Here is an 18,965-nt window from a genome sequence, read left to right on the forward strand (position 1 = left end):
TGCCCCGCCCCCGCCTGTGCCCTCACAGGGGAGGACATTGTAAAGTGCCTCCTCTGCAGGGCTAATTCTATGATGTGTATTTTGACAAAGAGGCTTTCTCAGGGCCATGAAAGTAAAAGCACCATAAAATCAGAAGGAAGCGGAGGATAAATAGAATATGAACGAGTCCAGGCCCAGCTTCACCATTGCACCTTTGTAGAAATGGCCTGACTTCTCTGTCACCTCTCAGCACTTTGGTGGCTGCTCTTCCAGCAGCTTGGGACAGTCCTGTAAGCTGCAGTGGTCTGGGGGCCTGGGGAAGGCAGGGTACAAAGGTAACAGACCTGTCCTGGTAGTGTGGGGGCATGAGGGCACTGAGAGTCAGTGTGTGTGTGTGTGTGTGTGTGTGTGTATGTATATGCATGCTGTGCTGATACATGTGTATTCATGCATGTACATGGGTAGATGTACATATGGTTGTGCGTGTGTGTGTGTGAGTACATGTATTGATAGATGTGTATTTGTGTGTGTACATGTGTAGGTGTGTACATGTGTGTGAGTGCATGCTGTGATGATACATGTGTGTTCAGGTATGTGTGGGTATGTGCATGAATGCATGCGTGTGCATGGCAGCAGTGGGGTGATGTGTTGTTGCTTGGCCAGGAGGTAGTTCGGGGGCTCCTGGCTCGAGTGTTTTAAAACCTGGTTGCCCATTCATTTTACAAGGCATTGCTGAGAGCAGGCCTGCCCTCATTAATCACAGTAATAGCAATAAGCAGGCAATTAGGTTCTCCCAAGGATGCATGGAAGATTTCTTGGCCTTACAAAAGCTGTGGTAGTTGGAAGAGTTAATGGCAGGGAACCAGAGTTTTGTGTCTGGGTCAGAGCTCATCTTCAGGCTCACAGAGATAATGACAGGCTCAGAGTTGTCCAGCATTCTTGGATCAGAGAAGTCACAAGCAGGCTGGACGGTGAGCTTGGCTTCCTAGGGGCTGTGACTTACTCATCTCCCTGAAGCAAGGAAGCTAACTCTTTCTAAACCGTGGAGATCAAGAGGAGGTTTCCATCCTGGTTTGTGGGTCACACATACTTTCCAAGAATGAGCATCCAGAGGACTATATCCACAAAGCAAAATCAGGATTTTAAAACTGTTGATCAGATGAGGATTGGCACTTAAAAGGCCAGCTCCCAATCTATTTTCAAAATCATTGTTAAGTTTCCTAGGGAGTTTGCTTGAAGTTCACTCTCACTCACCTCCAAATCATCCTATTGTCAGGCCAACATTCGACTCTGCCTCACCTTACTGTGCTTCTGCTCAAGAACCCTCCATAGCTCCCTATTTCTTTCTGCAGGAAAAGCCCAAGCTTCCCTGCTGTGTAATCCATGCTCTGTCAGTCCATCCATCTCGCTTCCCAATACACTGCCTCTGTTCTCCTCATTATAGTTTCCTCCTTGTTTTTCTGTGCAGGGCTATTTTCTTCCTTTTTTAGTTTTTCCTTCTAATCCTATCTTCCCTTAAACAAATCCTATCTCTCTTTTGAGGGTGTTTGTGAATCTTGCTTCCTTCAGGTTGCCATAGCAGGATGATCCCTGGCCTCTCTCAGTGCTTGTTCTCTGACCGCCTCCTAGGGCCTGATTCCCACAACTTAGAATCTGAATCTGTACAGACTTGGCAGGTTCACTAACTTCTTGTGTGTCCTAATTTAGGTGTTTACCCAGCACTACTGGAAGCTCCAGGAGGGCATAGATCAAGCTCTCAATTGCTCAAGGGGACAGTTTGGTACATGGGGGAGGCACCAAACCTGGACTCAGAAGACCTAAATGCCCAGGTCTGCACTTCCTACCTGTGGGAACCAGGGGAAATTACTTCTTCTGTCTGCTAGTTCCCCACCACAAGCACAAGGGACCTACTTACATAGGGTCAAAGACTGCCGTCTCCTCTCCTACCTGAATGCTTAAAGCGTGCAATGCCCTCAGCTCAAGCCCAGGATTATTCATCTATCTTGCCTCTTTCTTCTCCAACTGTGGTCATCACTAGGACTATGGATAAATATTCCATCTCTCCCTGTCTGGACACATAGTAGCATTATAATTCCCTGCCCAATGGGTGGCCATTATTTGGCCAATAAATTGCACATGAGTGACATTTGCTATTTCCCAGTGCAAATACTCCAGGCAAGGGCCTGCATTAACGTGCTTCCTTTCCCCCATGGTGAAGTGCCCTGTTCTGAATGGTGCTGTTCCCTCCTCCTGGGTCCCTAAGTGAAGCTGATGATGATGTAGAACAGAGCTTCTACCCTATCTAGCAGGGTCACGTAGTGTGAGCAAGAAATGAACCTTTGTTTTTTTTTATGTCACTGAGATTTTGTGGTTATTTATTAGCACAATGACTATTGTGATATGATTATATATGATCATATGATTTATATGACTGCTTTCTTGTCTTATACACCACGTTCCTCAGTCCGTGCTCCTATTTCTTTTATCTTCCTCTTCTTCCTGATCTCCTTCACCCATGAGGGGTAACCTGCAGCTACACCCCGGTCTTCACCCAAGCAAAGCCAAGAGTGTGGGAAGCGATTGGAGGATGGGTTACTGATGCTCTTCAATGACAGTATCTCCACCCATTTTGGAAGCAGAGAACTTTGTCTGCTCTTTTAATTGGGCAAGGCTGAGGGTATCAAAAATTAACTTTCACTAAACCAAAGCTTGGACTTTGACTCTGTAGGTGGTGAGTGATGACTTCTGAAACCTATCTTTCTGATGTCCAATCAAGGTGGTATGGAAACCTTGAATATACAAGATTTTAGAAGAAATAAAAAACACCCGTAGTTGATTTGAATTGCCAAGATCCTCTGTGGGCCTTTGCGATTTTTTCTCATATGTTATCTCATTAACCTAGCTATTATAATCACCAGACACGCCTTGTCAAATTAGGATCTAAGAAGGTTCATCTTTTTGTGAAACATGGAACAGATAAAACTAGTTTTATTTTAACTACTGTACTTTGTAAAGAGATGCAAATAAAGCCTTCCTCAAAATCTCTGAAATGGATGTCCAAGAGACTAATGAAAGCAAAACATCCTTAGGGAATTAGCTCCCATTTCATACATTCTTAATCTTCTCAGCATCCTAACATATCTGCCCAGCTGCAGCAGAGATCCTTGAGATACTGCAAGGAGAAAAAGGAGGAAGGAAAATGACTTTGTATCTAGTTTGTAAAGAGTAATACTGTAAAATTTTGTTCTTCAGTCCTGACAGCTAGGCATATCTTTAATTAACAGACTTGTTTAATGCTATGGCGTTATTTAACAACGTGTCTGAGGAACAAGAAAACATGTTTTTCTCACTATATGACAAGGCCCAGATGTGCTCACATCAAGAGTAAGTGTGGAATCCAATCCCAAGATAGGACTCATGGTTTAGTGAAAAATCTATTGAACAAGGCAAGAGTGAATAGAAGAAATTTTTTAAGTTCTCACCTTCTTTGCTCTGTTGTAAATCAGGCAAGGTACTACATGGGAAAAAGGGACTGAGAGTAACTTTTATCCCTCAAAGATCAAGCACAGAAAATCTGGTCAGCAGGATGGTACACTTATTTCTAGAAAAAGACTCTAGGCAAGTGTGGTATTTAGAAATATTTTTCCACAGGAAATCAAATACCACAGAACGTGAAATTTCCAGTGAACAGGCTCATTTTGTAGCAGCAGTTGAAAGATGGAAATTACCCACCCCCTTCTCAATTTAATGCTGGATATGAAAATTAAAGTTGTAATAATTTTTAACTGAGAGAATCTGAGCAGTGATGTGTTGGCTGCATTCTAGAAGTGAGGGTTTAAATGGCCACGGCCTAAGCAAATTATAGCAATGTTGACATGTTGACAGATGCCCTTTTCTCTGACTCAGCATGGGTGAACACACTAAATACAGAGATTATTCAGTTTTACCAGGAAATCATAATGTTGTATGAATACTTAGGAGTGTAACAAACTTTGGCAGAGTGGAAAATTATTCAAAGTGAAGTGCTTGCTGATGAAATTACTAAGGAAAAACTAAGGAAGTATGGCAAACAGAAAGATTCTCCAGCTTTCGAAATGATAAACGAGGCTCAGTCAAGCTCATACTTAGATATTTATCCAGGGTGTTGTAGGGGAAGGAACTTGGAATTTGGTTCCAGAAGACTCTGGACTGAATCCCATTCTACCATCTTCAGCTGTGTTACTTCAGACAGAAACTCAACTTCCTGAGACCCAGTTTCCTGATCAGTTAAGCTACTGCAGATGGCATTTGGCTAATAAATAATATTATTCATTGGAATGTTCTGTATAATTTGTGAAGGACGTCAGATAAGATTGCCATTATTGTTAGTATAGCTGACATCATTTGTAACTTCCTACTGCTGATGGGTGGTATACTCAAAATTAAATGTACCCAATCTAAGGTGAGTGAGTTTTCCCTCAGTGGAAGGACATGTGTGGTCCGTGGATATAGAATAGACAAATGCATGTTCTCCTATTCTCATGTAACAGATACCAAGAAAGACTTAAGAACACAATTAGTTATAGCCCCAAAGAACAACAACTCTCTGGGCAGTTGTTTTAGTTTGCTAAAGCTGCTAGAATGCAATATACCAGAAATGGAACAGCTTTTAAAAAGGGAATTTAAGTTACAAGTTTACATTTCTAAGGCATAAAAATGGCCAAACTAAGGCATCCAGAGGAAGTTACCTTGACTCCAAAGAAAGGCCAATATCTGTCACAAGGGAAGCACGTGGCTGGCATCTGCTGATCTTTGTTCCCAGTTCTGTTGCTTCCAGGTCCTGATTTCAGTGGCTTCTTCTTTGAGCATCTGTGGACCTTCACTTAGCTTTTCTAGGGCAAAACTCTGGGTCCTGGCTTGCTCAGCATCTCATGAGAAATGACATGGTGATATCTGCTGGACTCTGCATTGCCAAATGTCCATGTCTAGATGTCCTCTCTCTGTCAGCACTCCAAGCATCTCCAGATGTCTATGTCTCTGGTGGTTCTGAAGCAACTGTGCTTTTCCAAGTTGTCTCCCTTTTTAAAGGATTTCAGTAAACTAATCAAGACTTATCTTGATCCCTCTAATCAAAAGGTCACACCCATAATTGGGTGTGTCACATCTCCATAGAAACAATTGAATAAAAATTTCCACCCTAAACAGTAAGTCTGCTCCCACAAGATTGGATTAGGAAAAAGCATGTGGCTTTTTTGACGTCCACAACAGTTTCAAACCAGTATAGCAATATTATGAAAGGCATCAGAAATCTAGTAGAAAACCGTTTTTGCAGAACTTCCCTCTATGTGCAGCACTGGTTTCAGTATCTAAAAGAAAGATTACAGATAGGTTGGAGAAAGCTGAAAGAGAGAGGCAGGTACAGATACCAGAGTGATGGAGAACTTGCCAGGAAAAACAAGTCACTCAGGGCAGGACTATATTCTGGAGGCAGGGCAGCTGGGGAAACTAATAAATTAAACTTTACAAAAATATGTGGTGGGATGAATATGGATTTGTTTACCCAGTTCCACATATATGAACAGAGTGAATCTTATAACTTGAGACAACTTGAGAAAAAACATTTAGAACCTGTGCATATACAAAGTGTGATGAGCTTCCTGGTCCAGAGTCTCAAAATCGTTTGATCTCCACACCTCCTATTTCTTCCCAATCTACCCTTCATACTGTAGCCCCAGATATATCTCCAAGAGGAAAATCTGGTCATGCCAAATCCAGTTTCAAATTTTGCTTCTGTGTAGTTTTACCAAATTATATATGTGACTTTTCAAACTGTTTACAAACTATTCAAACTTTCTACAAAGTAATAGTGATAAAGAAAGCTGAAGGCAAACATTATATTTTTGTATTGGACAAATAAGGCTGCAAACACTTTTCCTTAACCATGAACACAGCTAAGAAGTAATCCTAAAATCTATCTATCCACAGTGGTCCTAAAATGAAAGGAAGATGGAACCAGCTTCTTCTAGAGACCAATATTGCCTTAACTTTTCTGTGTTTCTTCTTCAGTTAGTGTAATGTACCTCAGAGCCAAATCTGCAGTCATCTTGGGCTACATGCTTTGGAGGTAGACACTGTCTGGGTCTCTTAGAAATCCAGCCATTCTCCCATCTTTGCCGCTGTTCCTCTGCCACCGTCCACTTGGGAGGAAGGGTTATGCAGTTCAGCCTCCTGAGACCTTTACAAACTCCTCTTTGTTATTGCTTTAGAAACTTCTAACATGAATTTCTTCAGGACATTATATAACTACAAGGCCATGGGCATACTAGTTTGAGAATCACCCATAACTCTATCTCTCATTTCAAATTTAAGTCAGCCTCCTCATCTAAACCAACTCACCAGAGAGTTAAGTAATGAGCACCAGATGACAGCATCACCCAAATAATAAGCTCTCAGCAATGCAACATGCTTGAAATTCACTGAGGCACTTTAAAAATAATTTGACCTCCTCCCCACGTAAAGTCAATTTATTTTTCCCTAAAGAAAGTAAAGCTTAACCTAACAAATCATTGCTCCAACAGAGAAGTTATTTTCTTAAAATAGGCATACAAGTATCATCTTTCTCCATGTCTTATCATGCATTGTGTTGTTCCAAAGCCGGTGCCCTCAGGTCCTTGGTGAGAGCTGGTGTGAGCTCTGCCATTTGCTCCTTTCCCCAAGCTCTGCCATTCATTAGTTTTTATGTTCTAGAAGCTCCAAGTAGCTTTTGTTACTTCAGTGAAGCCAAACTCCCAATGAGACATATTCACGGCAATCCTTTCTACTTCTGGGCCCCCTTTTCATTCTTCCCTATTAAGTCCTTCCTTCTTTCAAGATGGTTCAGCTAACAGTTTGAGCTGCCTGGAATGGCCTTTGTCTTCCTCCACGGTGTAGAAGATCAATACTTATACTTACTCGGTTGAAAGTTCTCTTCTTTTTCTCACAGGTTTTGTATACAAGGCAAGAAACCCGGTTCTTCAAATTACTCATTTTCCTTGCTGAGTTTCTCGTATCTCAGTTACAAAGCCAAATCAGTAGTTTCCTGTTCACATATTAAATCCTGAAGACTGTCACTTCATTTCTGAGATTTTCCCACTGCTCAGAACAAACTTACCATATGTCTGTTTATTGCTGATGCTTTCTCCCACTGTGGTTGAACATGCATTTCGAATCTCTGGAATCCACATTCATGGTTCAGGGTTTGTCTATTGTTTGTTGAGTAAATTGGAAAATAGGAAAATACATGATGCAGGTACCTTCAGAGATCCAGCGTCAAGCCATAGAAATTTCTAGGTCAGCCCTGCCTTGGCCTTTTCCTGAACCTGAAAGCAGGTATCAAAACAACATAAAGAAAAAAACAAATAATGTGGAGCTACATATTCATTCATTCCTCTCTGTCATTGTCTAACATTAAAAATTCCAAAGCCAGTAGCTTCCATGCAATTGGAATCTGTTATTTTGAGACAGAAGAGTGGAAGATAAGTTAAAAAGCAATATTACCCTGATTGCTTTAAGTGATCAGGAAATGTCATAAAAACAATTTTGTGTTGGGCAGGATCTTACAGAGAAACAGAAAGAATAAGGGATTACATGCCCTAAATCTCTCCAGGATAGGGTGCGAGTCCTTAGGTAACATTAACTCTTAACATTGATATACTATAACTTTAATACCACAACATGGACAATACAACTTATTCCATATGATAAGAAAATGAGATGTTTGCTTTATTTACAAATACAAGCATAATCATAGCAAACAAAGGAGGAAATATTCATACCCTCACAGTCCTTCTTTCTTTTACTGGTCATGTGGTTGTGGTTCATATTTATCACTACCTTCTTCCACTACCCCTTCCATGTTCCCTTTACCCTCAGGAAGCACCTAAGCCAGCCATGGCTCTTTGCCTGGCCGAGTGATACAACCCTTCATGCCTGAAGTTTCTGGGCCATTGGTGTCCTGCTTGGATTGGGTTTTTGCAGTTTTCCATTGATTTTAATTACAGGACATTGTAGTATTAAGAGATGCCCTAGGGAATCTATTCTATTCCAGGAAAGCCCTTCTTTACCTCCATTGTGTAGTTGCAGTCCTATTTCCCCTCAATAGTCAGAATCCATAACCCCAGCCCCTTTCATGCCTGTTGATTCAGAGGCACAAGAAGCCCAAAGTGACCAGGTGGCAGTTTTAAGTTCCAGCTCAATGGAATCATTGCTGTGTCTTTTGGTAGGAGCACTCCTCCTTTTGTGACTAAGACCTGTAGAGCAGTAGAGCTTACAGGACAGGAAGCAAAAATTTTCCTACTGGGTCACTAGTGTTGGTAGTGAGTGGTGCCACTCCCATATTCATCTCTTGATTCCTGGACATGTGAATCCTGACTATGGGAGAAACAGCACCATAGAGTGGACACTGATTCTCTAGGAGTTTCCTGGAGAACATTACCCCAGCCCTACAAGGTATTTCCACCTAACTGATACCATAGTTGGGTCTTCAAAAGACCATTCCATCATTCTATAAACCCAGCTGCCTCTGAATAATGGGGAATATGGTTAGACTAGAGAATTCCATGAGAATGTCCCTATTCCTACAGCTCATTTGCTATGAAGAGGGTTCCCTGATTAAAGGCCATGCTGTGCGGAGTACCATGATGGTACATAAGGCATTCTGTAAGTCCATAGATGGTAGTTTTGGTGGAAATATCGCAGGCAGGGAAGGCAAACCCATTATCAGGAATATGTGTCTATTACAGTTAGAACAAATTTCTGCCCCTTCCACGATGGATGTGGTCCAATGTAATTGTTGGTACGGTTGTGAAGGATGGCAGTGGAGTTGCTAGGGTTACAAAGAAACTGTCACAGTTTCATAGGGGAAGATGGTAGCTGGTTAGAACTATGGAAGATAGGGAACCAAGAGCCCAGCATTCAAAACTAATGAGATGTACATAAATTATACAAATTTAGAACCTATACTTATGCCAATATTCTGCACTTGCAGCTGACTACATCCTACTTATCTGGTCATGCAGAGAAACTGGATTCAACCAGTTGCAAGCACAGGTGCAGTAGCCCCAAGAATGTCCTTAAGGTGACTCCTCCCTTATTAACATAGTAAAAGACATACCGAAAGGTGGAGACTTTCAGCCAGTTTTGAACATTAACAATACCCAACTGTCCTGTGTATAACCAGAAATGCACTAAATCTCTCCAGGATAGGGTGCGAGTCCTTAGGTAACATTAACTCTTAACATTGATATGCTATAACTTTAATACCACAACATGGACAATACAACTTATTTCATATGATAAGAAAATGAGATGTTTGCTTTATTTACAAATACAAGCATAATCATAGCAAACAAAGGAGGAAATATTCATACCTACATACATAAATAGTATGTAGACAACATAGGATTATATAACCCTAGAGAAATGCTCATTAATTAGTAGTCACCAGATAATTATAGATGCAAATGATGCTGGTTTTATGTAAAACATCTGATCCCAAGCTACACAAGACTGTATAAGCCAAGAATAGGATAGCTTAGGGGCTCTGACTTCTGGACAAGCTTTGGACCCAGGCATCTGCAGATGCCAATAAATTCTTTAAATCTCCTACTTTGTTGTGGTTCTTTTAAATTAGAGAACTTGCCATTGGTTTTCCTAGGAGACTGGTGGTTATCTAACCTAACATAATCAACCTGCCACCAGGTAGCAGGCTGATCACCTCAGAGAATGGGGCTATATTGGGGATTGAGTATGGGTCTCTGCTGCTAGCAGATTGGACACTCAACAGTAGACACAGCCAGGTCAGCTTTGGTGAGTGGAAGTCCATATTGCTAGCTCATGCATAACCTCCATCCCTCTCACCGTATACTCACTTTGTTCATGAGTCCATTGGGCAATGACAAGAGTGGCTGGGGAAAGAGGATGACTAGTATCCACAGAATGGGTCATCTTATCCACTTGATTATTAAAACCTTCCTCTACTGAAGTCATCCTCTGGTGCTCATTCACATGGTACACAAATATCTTCATTTTCTTTGCCCACTCAGAAAGATTTCACTACATATTTTCTCCCCAGACCTCTTTGTCAAGGATTTTCCAATCATTCTTTCTTGAAATCCCTGACCATCCAGCCAAACCATTAGGAACAACCCATGAGTCAATATACAAACATACCTCTAGCCAGTTCTCCTTCCAAACAAAATGAACAACCAAGTGGACTGTGCAAATTTCAGTCCACTGGGAAGATTTTCCCTGACCACTTTCCTTCAAGGACATCCCAGAAAGGAGCTATAGTGCTGCAGCTGTCCACTTTCAAGTGGTATCTGCATAGCATGCACAATCGTCTGTAAATTAGGCCTAAATTTTCTGTTTCTCAGTCAACTGACTATAAGGAACTCTCTAAAAGCCGAAAGCTCTGGACTGGGGAATAAAAGATAATGTGGCAGAAGTGGGAACCATGAGCATTTGCACCACTTCCTCATATAACTTACTTGTGTCTTCAGGTCCCACTCAAGCCTTATCTCTTACATACCATCTCCATTTTATGATGGAGTGCTGCTGTGTAGGCTCAACATTATGGCTTGGTGGGTCAGACAGCACCAGATCGTGATAGACAACTCAGGTAACATGGTAACTTGGTGGCCCATGGTTAAGTGTTCAGTTTCTACTAAGGCCCAATAGCAGACCAAAAGCTGTTTCTCAAAAGGAGAGTAGTTATCTGCAGAGGACAGCAGGGCTTTACTCCAAAAGGCTAAGGGACTGTGTTTTGATTGCAAGGGGCCTGTGTTATGATTGTTCTATAGGGGCCTGCCAAAGGCTCTAGAGAGCATCTCTATTTGCCACTGACACTTCTAGCACCATTGGATCTGCTGGATCATATGGCCCAAGTGGTAGAGCAGCTTGTACAGCAGGTTGGACCTGTCACAGAGCCTCCTCTTGTTTCTGATACCAACTCAAAACTAGCAGCTTTTCTAGTTATTTGATAAATGAGCTGGAGTGGCACACCCAAATGAGGAATATGTTCTCTTCAAAATCCAAAGAGGCCAACTACGCATTGTGCCTCCTTTTTCATTTTAGGAGGGGCCAGATGCAAGAGCTTATCCTTCACCTTAGAAGGTATATCTAGACATGCCCCACACCAGTAGACACCTAAACATTTCAAGAAATTAGAAGACCCCTGTGTTTTTCTTGGATTTATCTCCCATCCCCTGTCACACAAATACCTTACCAATAAGTCTTGGCTAGTTGCTACTTCTTGTCACTAGGTCCAATCAACCTGATATCATCAATATAATGTATCTGTGATTTTTTCTGTGAAAGAGAAATGATCAAGTTCCCTGCACAGAAGATTATGGCATAGGGCTGGAGAGTTGATATAACCCTGAGGTAAGACAGTGAAGGTATACTGCTGACCTTGTCAGCTTAATACAACTGTTTCTGGTGGTCCTTACTGACATCTATTGAGAAATATATTTCCCAGATCAATAGTTGCATACTGGGTATCAGGGGATGTGTTGACTTGCTCAAGCAACGATACTACAACAGTCTGGACACAGCAGCTGCAATTAGAGTCACCAACTGGTTAAGTTTATGGTAATCCACTGTCGTCTTCCAAGACCCATATATTTTCCACACAGGCCAAATAGGAGAGTTGAGTGGGGATGTGGTAGGAATCACCACTCCTGCAGCCTTCAAGTCCTTAAAAGTGGCACTAATCTCCCCAGGCATCTGGTATTGCTTCTAATTTTCTATTTTGCTGGTTAGGGGCAGTTCTAGTGGCCTCCACTTGGCCTTTCCTACCATGATAGCCATCACTTCAAGAGTCAGTGAACCAATGTGAGGATTATGCCAGTTGGTGAGTATGTCAATTCCAGTTATGCATACCAGAACTGGGGAAACTACCATAGACTGGGTCCGGAGACCCACTGGACCCACTATGAGACAAAATTGGAACTACATTGATAACCTGACTTACCTAAGCTCCTACTCTATTTCATGGACCACAGTGATGTTTTGGGCCTCTTGAAATTAGTGTCACTTCTGGGCCAATGTCTAGTAATTCATGAAATTTCTGATCATTTCCTTTCCCCAGTCCACAGTTACCCTGGTAAAAGGCTATAGGTCTCCTTGGGGAAGGCTGGGATGAAGGTTATCAGTGTAAAGTTTGGGCAGTGCAACAGGAGGCTTCCCCAAGGATACCCAGCCCTACCCTTATTCAAGGGACTCTGGGTCTGTAAACTGTCTCAAATCTGGAAATTGTTTAAGGGAGTGACTTTCTGTTTTTGCAATTCATTTGACTTCTTTTCACTTGACCTAGAAACCTTCTGCTTATACAACTCAAACAAGAATTTAGTAGACTGCCCATCTATTTTACTTCTAAGTACTCCATGATCAACTAGCCAACACCATAAATCTCCGTGAGTCAGATTATTTTCACTCCTGCTTTGAGTCTGCTGTCCATTATGGTGGCCACACCCACCTGGCCCATGGTGTTTAACTGTCACCACATGGCTTCTGCCAACTCAAGATCCATTCATCCCCATTCTGTTTCAGGATTCCAGTTCAGTGACAGCAGTTCCCACAGTAATATCTGACCTACAGATAAGGGCATAAAGAAGCTGAAAAGTCATGACCATGCCATATTTGAGAAAAACTGGGAGAGATTGCTATTATAAAAGCAAAAGAATAGAGGCATTTTTTAGGAAGGGGGAATGTGTTGAACGCATCTGACATATTGAGTGAAAACCTGGGTTAAAATTGTCAAGGCGGGGCGGGCCGCGGTGGCTCAGCGGGCAAAGTGCTTGCCTGCTGTGCCGGAGGACCTCGGTTCGATTCCCGGCCCCAGCCCATGTAACAAATACGGAGAAACAGAATACAATAAAAACAAGAAAATGTTTAAAGATGTTTCCCTTTCTTCCTTCCTTCCTTCCTTCTCTCTGTCTTTCCTTTAAAAAAAAAAAAAAAAAAAAATTGTCAAGGATTATGGAGGTAGTGTCACCAATTTTTTCCTCAAGTTCCTGGTAAAAGGTGTGTTCTCTGGACCATCCTGGGTCTTCCATGATAAATCCATTCTAATTTTCCAATCTCTCTAAATCTTTGGATCCACTCATCTACATCGAACCAAGGAAGTTCTGGCTTTTGGACCTCAGAGAATGCCAGCTCCCTTTTTTTTTTTTCACAAGCATCAGCATAACATCCCCAACCTGGCCAGCTCCCTTTTGATCCATGTTTCAGCCAATCACTCCAACAAGCTGTTAACACCCTTTGTAACCTCTTGAGGTACATAATTGTTGCTTAGTGGGCCCATATCAATGAATTCAGCTTGATCCAACTTTACATTCCTTCCACCATTATCTCACACCTTTAATATCTATTCCCATGCATATTCTCCTGATTTCTCTCTATATAGATTGGAAAACTCATGCAGTTCTTTTGTAGCATAGCATACTTCCTCATGGGTCACACTTTGTACCTCACCTTTCAGAGCCTGTTGGGACTTTAGTTTAATCATAGGTCTTGAAAAGAAGAGGGGTGGTAGGGGTGGATCATGAAAAGAAATAGAAGTGTCTTTCAAAGCAATTACTTCAGGGCATTCCATTGCCATTTCATCTGGTGAAATAGGATTAAATGCTCCAGACAGGAGTGAAGGTTTTTTCCCAGGGCAGGTGGTTACAGGTTTAGCAGGCAGTGATGGCTAAGTCTCTTTAGGCAGAGGTTGGAATGCAGACTCCTGAGGGTGGACTGGGAGGCTATTTCCTCAAGGCAGGCTGAAGGTTAGGAAGCTCTTTCCTCAGGGCAGGCTGGAGATTGGGTGGCTGTTTCCTTGGGGCAGACCATTACAGGTCTATCTAACAAAGACTGAGCAGAATCCAGGGTTTCCATATCCCCACAGCCATCATTATCAACTCAAATGTCCCCATCCCATGTTTCAGGTTTCATTCTTTTCCAATTAAAGCCCTTATTTTAACAGCAGACAACCTGCAAGTTTGAGAATTTAGTTTATGTTGTAAATCTGCTACTCTCAGAATCAAACTCTGGGTCAGGTTTTCAGAGTTCTTAAGTCAGCGACAACAGGAAATAAGATTTTCTTTCAGGGAACACAGAAACTTTCACATCTTTCATATGGTGTTTAAGTTGCAAATTTTAATCCTTTAGCTCATCCCTTTCCCTCATCACTGTATCCAGCATTATATCTCTTAACTCCATAAAACTCTATGAAGTTGCCGAAAACACTCTCACTCAAGAAACTTGCCTCATATAAGTGGGCAATTAGTAGAATCAAATGGTGATATTTTGCATATCTCTATTGCCAACTCATGCCTAGACTGTCAGTGCCATCTTGATTATTGAAAATAGAGTCATTAGTGCCTTTGAATCTAATCAGAGTAGAAATCCAATTGCAAAAACCCATTTTTAAGATTCTGTTTCTCAAGAACCACTCCCAGAATCAAGCTATATTAGTCAGAGTTCTCTACAGAAACAGAACCAACAGGAGATCTGTAACCATGAGACAAGTGTCTCATGCAACCGTGGCAGCACCAGAGTACAAAACCTGTAGGGCAGCCTGTGAGGCTGGCAAATATGATGAAGGAGCTTGACAAACTCCACAGGTGAGGCTTGCTGGCTGAAGAAGCAGTGAGAATTCTCTTTCTCCTGTCTTCAACTGATTGGATCAAATCCAACTGATTGGATTCTCTCATTTGTGGAAGACACACCCTTAGTTGATCTTAGATGTAATCAATCACAAATGCAATCAACTAACTGACAATTTAATAAACCAGCCTCTGGTTTACCAACCAGCCATGAAATATACTTGCAGTAATGGCTATGCCAGTGCTTGTCTGACTGGGCATCAGCACCTGGCCCAGGTGACACACTGAACCCAAAATTACACTGTGTTTGCTCTTAAGGCCTTCAACTAATTTGGTGAGGCCACCTACCTTTTTGCAGGTAATCTCATTTACTTAAAGTCAGCTGATTGTAGATATTACCCATATCTACAAATTACCTTCACAGCCACACCAGTGTGAATGCTTGTTTAAACTACTGGGTGCTAATATCAGCCAGATTGACACATGTGAATAACCATCACACCTGGAGGTATTGTGATTCTGTCTGAGATATTATAAGCGTTCACAATTTTTATGGGGTTACCAGAAATCTTAAGCATCACAGCCAGACTTTGCATAGGTCAGCCATGGGCAGCAGAGGCAAGTGGGGGTGCTAGCGAGTCATTAGGATAGCACTTCATTCTGTAACACTTTGGCTTTCAATCACCATCCATGTAGAACGTGACTTCTCAAAATAGTACCTTTTCCAAGGCTTCTTTCTGAATGAGCTTGGAAATCTCAGGAGCACAGCTGACCACAAAAATCCATGTGTCTATTTGCTGTGTTTAACAGGACACCTGTCACTGTAGGTGGTGGTGAATAGACCAACATTTCCAGGAGGCTGATTACCTGGGCACAGCCATGCCAAAAACCATGGAATTTGGACTTTGGTAAGAAGATTCTAGAGATCTTGGTGGCTTGGAACTGACAAGATATTAAAAATAAAAAAGAAATTATACCTGGTGCGAGCTAAGTTTAGCATATTTTTTCAGCTGTTCTAGGTTGTGGATGACCTCAACTATGGGTACTTCAGAGAAGGATGGCCACAGAAAAGAGATCCCTGAAAGTGTACTTTCCTTGGTAAAGTATGAATTCTACTGCCAGTTTGGGGATATTGTTCTTTCTATATAGGGCACGTTTAGGGAAGAACTAGAAAAAGATATTAGCCACTAGAATGCTTATTAAGAAATTCCATTATTAAGCCTGTCATTCCAGAATGAACCCAGTGTCAAATCAATTGAGTTAAAGAATGATTAGCTTTATGACTTCTTGGGCCTCTAATCAAAGAACTATCAATGTTTTTCTGGCCTTGACAGAACTTGTTGAGAAGCTCAGTTACCCCAGACTGTTATTCTATGTATGATCTGTGTACTGTAAGGCCTGTCTTCTCAAGGCCTAGGAGATGTAAATGCATCCATATCTGGTAAAGGAGAAACCTGTAAAAGAAGCTGAAAAGTCATGACCATGCCAGAGATTGGGAGAGATTGCTATCATAAAAGCAAAAGAATAAAGGCATTTTTAGGAAAGGGGAATGTGTTGAATGCATCTGACATATTGAGTGAAAATCTGGGTTAAAATTGTCAAGAAGATTTAACCTGGAGTGTACTGGTCACTTTGACAAGAGCAATTTTGGTTAAATGGTGGAGGCAGAAGCGAGGATGACGTGGGATGACGTGTCAATGCATGGCGAGTAAGAAGAGGTAGCATATCTAGAAAACTAGATCATCTAGACTAGCCTTTGAAAGTAATCAGAGGAGTAGGGCCATGCGTGAAAAACAGAACTGATTTAACTTTAAAATGGGAAAGAATAAGCAAGTCGGTATGCTGATGAAAACAATCCAGTTGACAAGGAGAAACTGGAAATGCAAGAGAGAAGATGTAACTGAGGAAGAGAAGTCCTGAAGATACAAAGAAACAATTAGATTGAGAGGATCTGTAGCGAAATTGTTATTTCATAGGCATTAGAAAATGCCCTCATTTGTAGCAGGACTGAAGGACATGAATTTAAATAAATTTATATATTTGGTACTTGGAATTTAAGGATGTTTATATGTATAGCTTTCCTCAAAGAAGCATTAACTGAGAGTGAGACTGGGAGTGGGGATGCTGCTTGCAAGAGACAGAAGAAGAAGACATGAAAGAATTTGAATAACAAGAAAGAAGTCTACTGGAAAAACCATGGTGATGTTGCTAAGCAATCTGTGCTGGTTTGAAATGATGTATGTCCTGTAGAAAAGCCATGTTTTAATAAAAATCCCATTTCATAAGGGCAGAATAATCCCTATTCAATACTGTATGTAATTAGATCATCTTCCTGGAGACGTAACCCAATCAAGAGCGGTTGTTAAACTGGATTAGTGGAGGTGTGTCTCCACCCATTTGGGTGTGTCTTGATTGGTTTACTGGAGTCCTGTAAAAGAGGAAACATTTTTGGAGAAAGAGATTCAGAGAGAGCAGAGCAGAACAACATAGCCACGAGAAGCAGAGTCTATCCGCCAGCGACCTTTGGTGATGAAGAAGGACAATGCTTCCTGGGGAGCTTCATGAGACAGGAAGCCAGGAAAAGAAGCAAGGAGATGATGCCGTGTTCGCCATGTGCCCTTCCAGATGAGAGAGGAACCCTGACCGTGTTCACCATGTGCTTTTCCAGATGAGAGAGAAACTCTGACTGTGTTCACCACGTGCCTTCTCACTTGAGAGAGAAACCCTGAACTTCATCGGCCTTCTTGAACCAAGATATCTTTCTCTGGATGCCTGATTGGACATTTCTATAGGGTTGTTTTAATTGGGACATTTTCTCAGCCTTAGAACTGTAAATTTGTAACTTACTAAATTCCCCTTTTAAAAAGCCACTCTTGGGTGGGCCACGGTGACTCAGCAGGCAAGAATGCTTCCCTGCCATGCCAGAGGACCTGGGTTTGATTCCCGGTGCCTGCCCATGTTAAAAAAAAAAAAAAGCCATTCTGTTTCTGTTATATTGCATTCCGGCAGCTAGCAGACTAGAACACAATCTAACTCTTGTGTCCATGAAGTGAAGTGCTATGAAGATGTAAGAAATCATGCAAAAGGTCTAAATGAATTGATATGGAGTAATTCCCAGTGTATATTGATATGCGAAGAGTAAGGGTTTTTTATAGTGTCTCTATCTTTATTTGTGCAAGGAAAAGGAATAAGTTTTTATAAAATAAATAATTTAAGTAGTAAGTGTGTGAATAGAAGGCAACTGAGTCTTTTCTCCATTCCTACAGAGGGAGCATTTGGCATGAGAATTTCTAGTTTTGTATAGTTTTAAAAGAGGAAGCAGCACAGTCAGATCTGCACTTTGGAAAGATGCCCCATTGCTCTGAAGAGAGTGGCTCAGGAGGAAACAAGAGCAGTCTAGAAAAGCCAGTGAGGAGCCTGCAGCCATCAACCAAGATAGATGATTAAGTGGGAGAATCTGAGAAATATGTTCTAGAGAAAAATGCGAGAAAGCACTCTTGGGACACCTTTGGGCTATGGCTCAAAGGCCATGCTGAAGGTGATTCATTTCTGGCAAGTAGGTTGCTGGGTATTTGGTCAAAATGAAATCTAGACATTGTTTTAAAAAGAAAGAATATTCTTTTAATGTCTCTAGTAAATGAGGCTGCTGATCCTTGGGTTAAACCAAAGAAATCTTCCCACATTCTAGCACCAACTTCTCCCTTTAGCTGTCACATACTCCCCCATCAATAGCCCACACATCTACACTGCCAGGGAGGATTTCTTTTCCATTTTCTCCTGGACCCCCTTCTTTAAGTCTTCCATGATGCCAGGTATATATTTTTGTAGCTGTCTTAACATGCAACTATGAATTTTTCTGATTGTTTACCTCTCTTGCCACAAAATGCAGATATCTTAAAAAGCAAGAAAATTTGATTCATCTGTGTTTCTGCCATGATAGTAGATGGCCTAGAACATGGTACATGTTAGTAAATGTTTGCTAAATGAATTAATAAAATGCTAAATGGATTCAACTTGGTGGAAGTGAAAAATACAAAATCTGCTTTATTCACTAAAAGAGTTGTGCTGGTTTGAAAGGATGTATGGACCCTAGAAAAGCCATGTTTTAATGAAAACCCCATTTTGTAAAGGCAGAATAATCCCTATTCAATACTGTATGTTTGAATCTGTAATTAAATAATCTCCCTGGAGATGTAACCCAATCAAGAGTGGTTGTTATGCTGGATTAGGGGAGATGTATCTCCACCCATTTGAGTGGGTCTTGATTGGTTTACCAGAATCCTATAAAAGGGGAAGGATTTTGCAGAATGAGAGATTTCTGAGAGAGCAGAGAGCAACATAGCCACAAGAAGCAGAGAGTTTACCAGCCAGTTACCTTTG

The sequence above is a fragment of the Tamandua tetradactyla genome, chromosome 13 (genome assembly GCF_023851605.1).
Source record: "Tamandua tetradactyla isolate mTamTet1 chromosome 13, mTamTet1.pri, whole genome shotgun sequence".
Classification (NCBI taxonomy): Eukaryota; Metazoa; Chordata; class Mammalia; order Pilosa; family Myrmecophagidae; genus Tamandua; species Tamandua tetradactyla.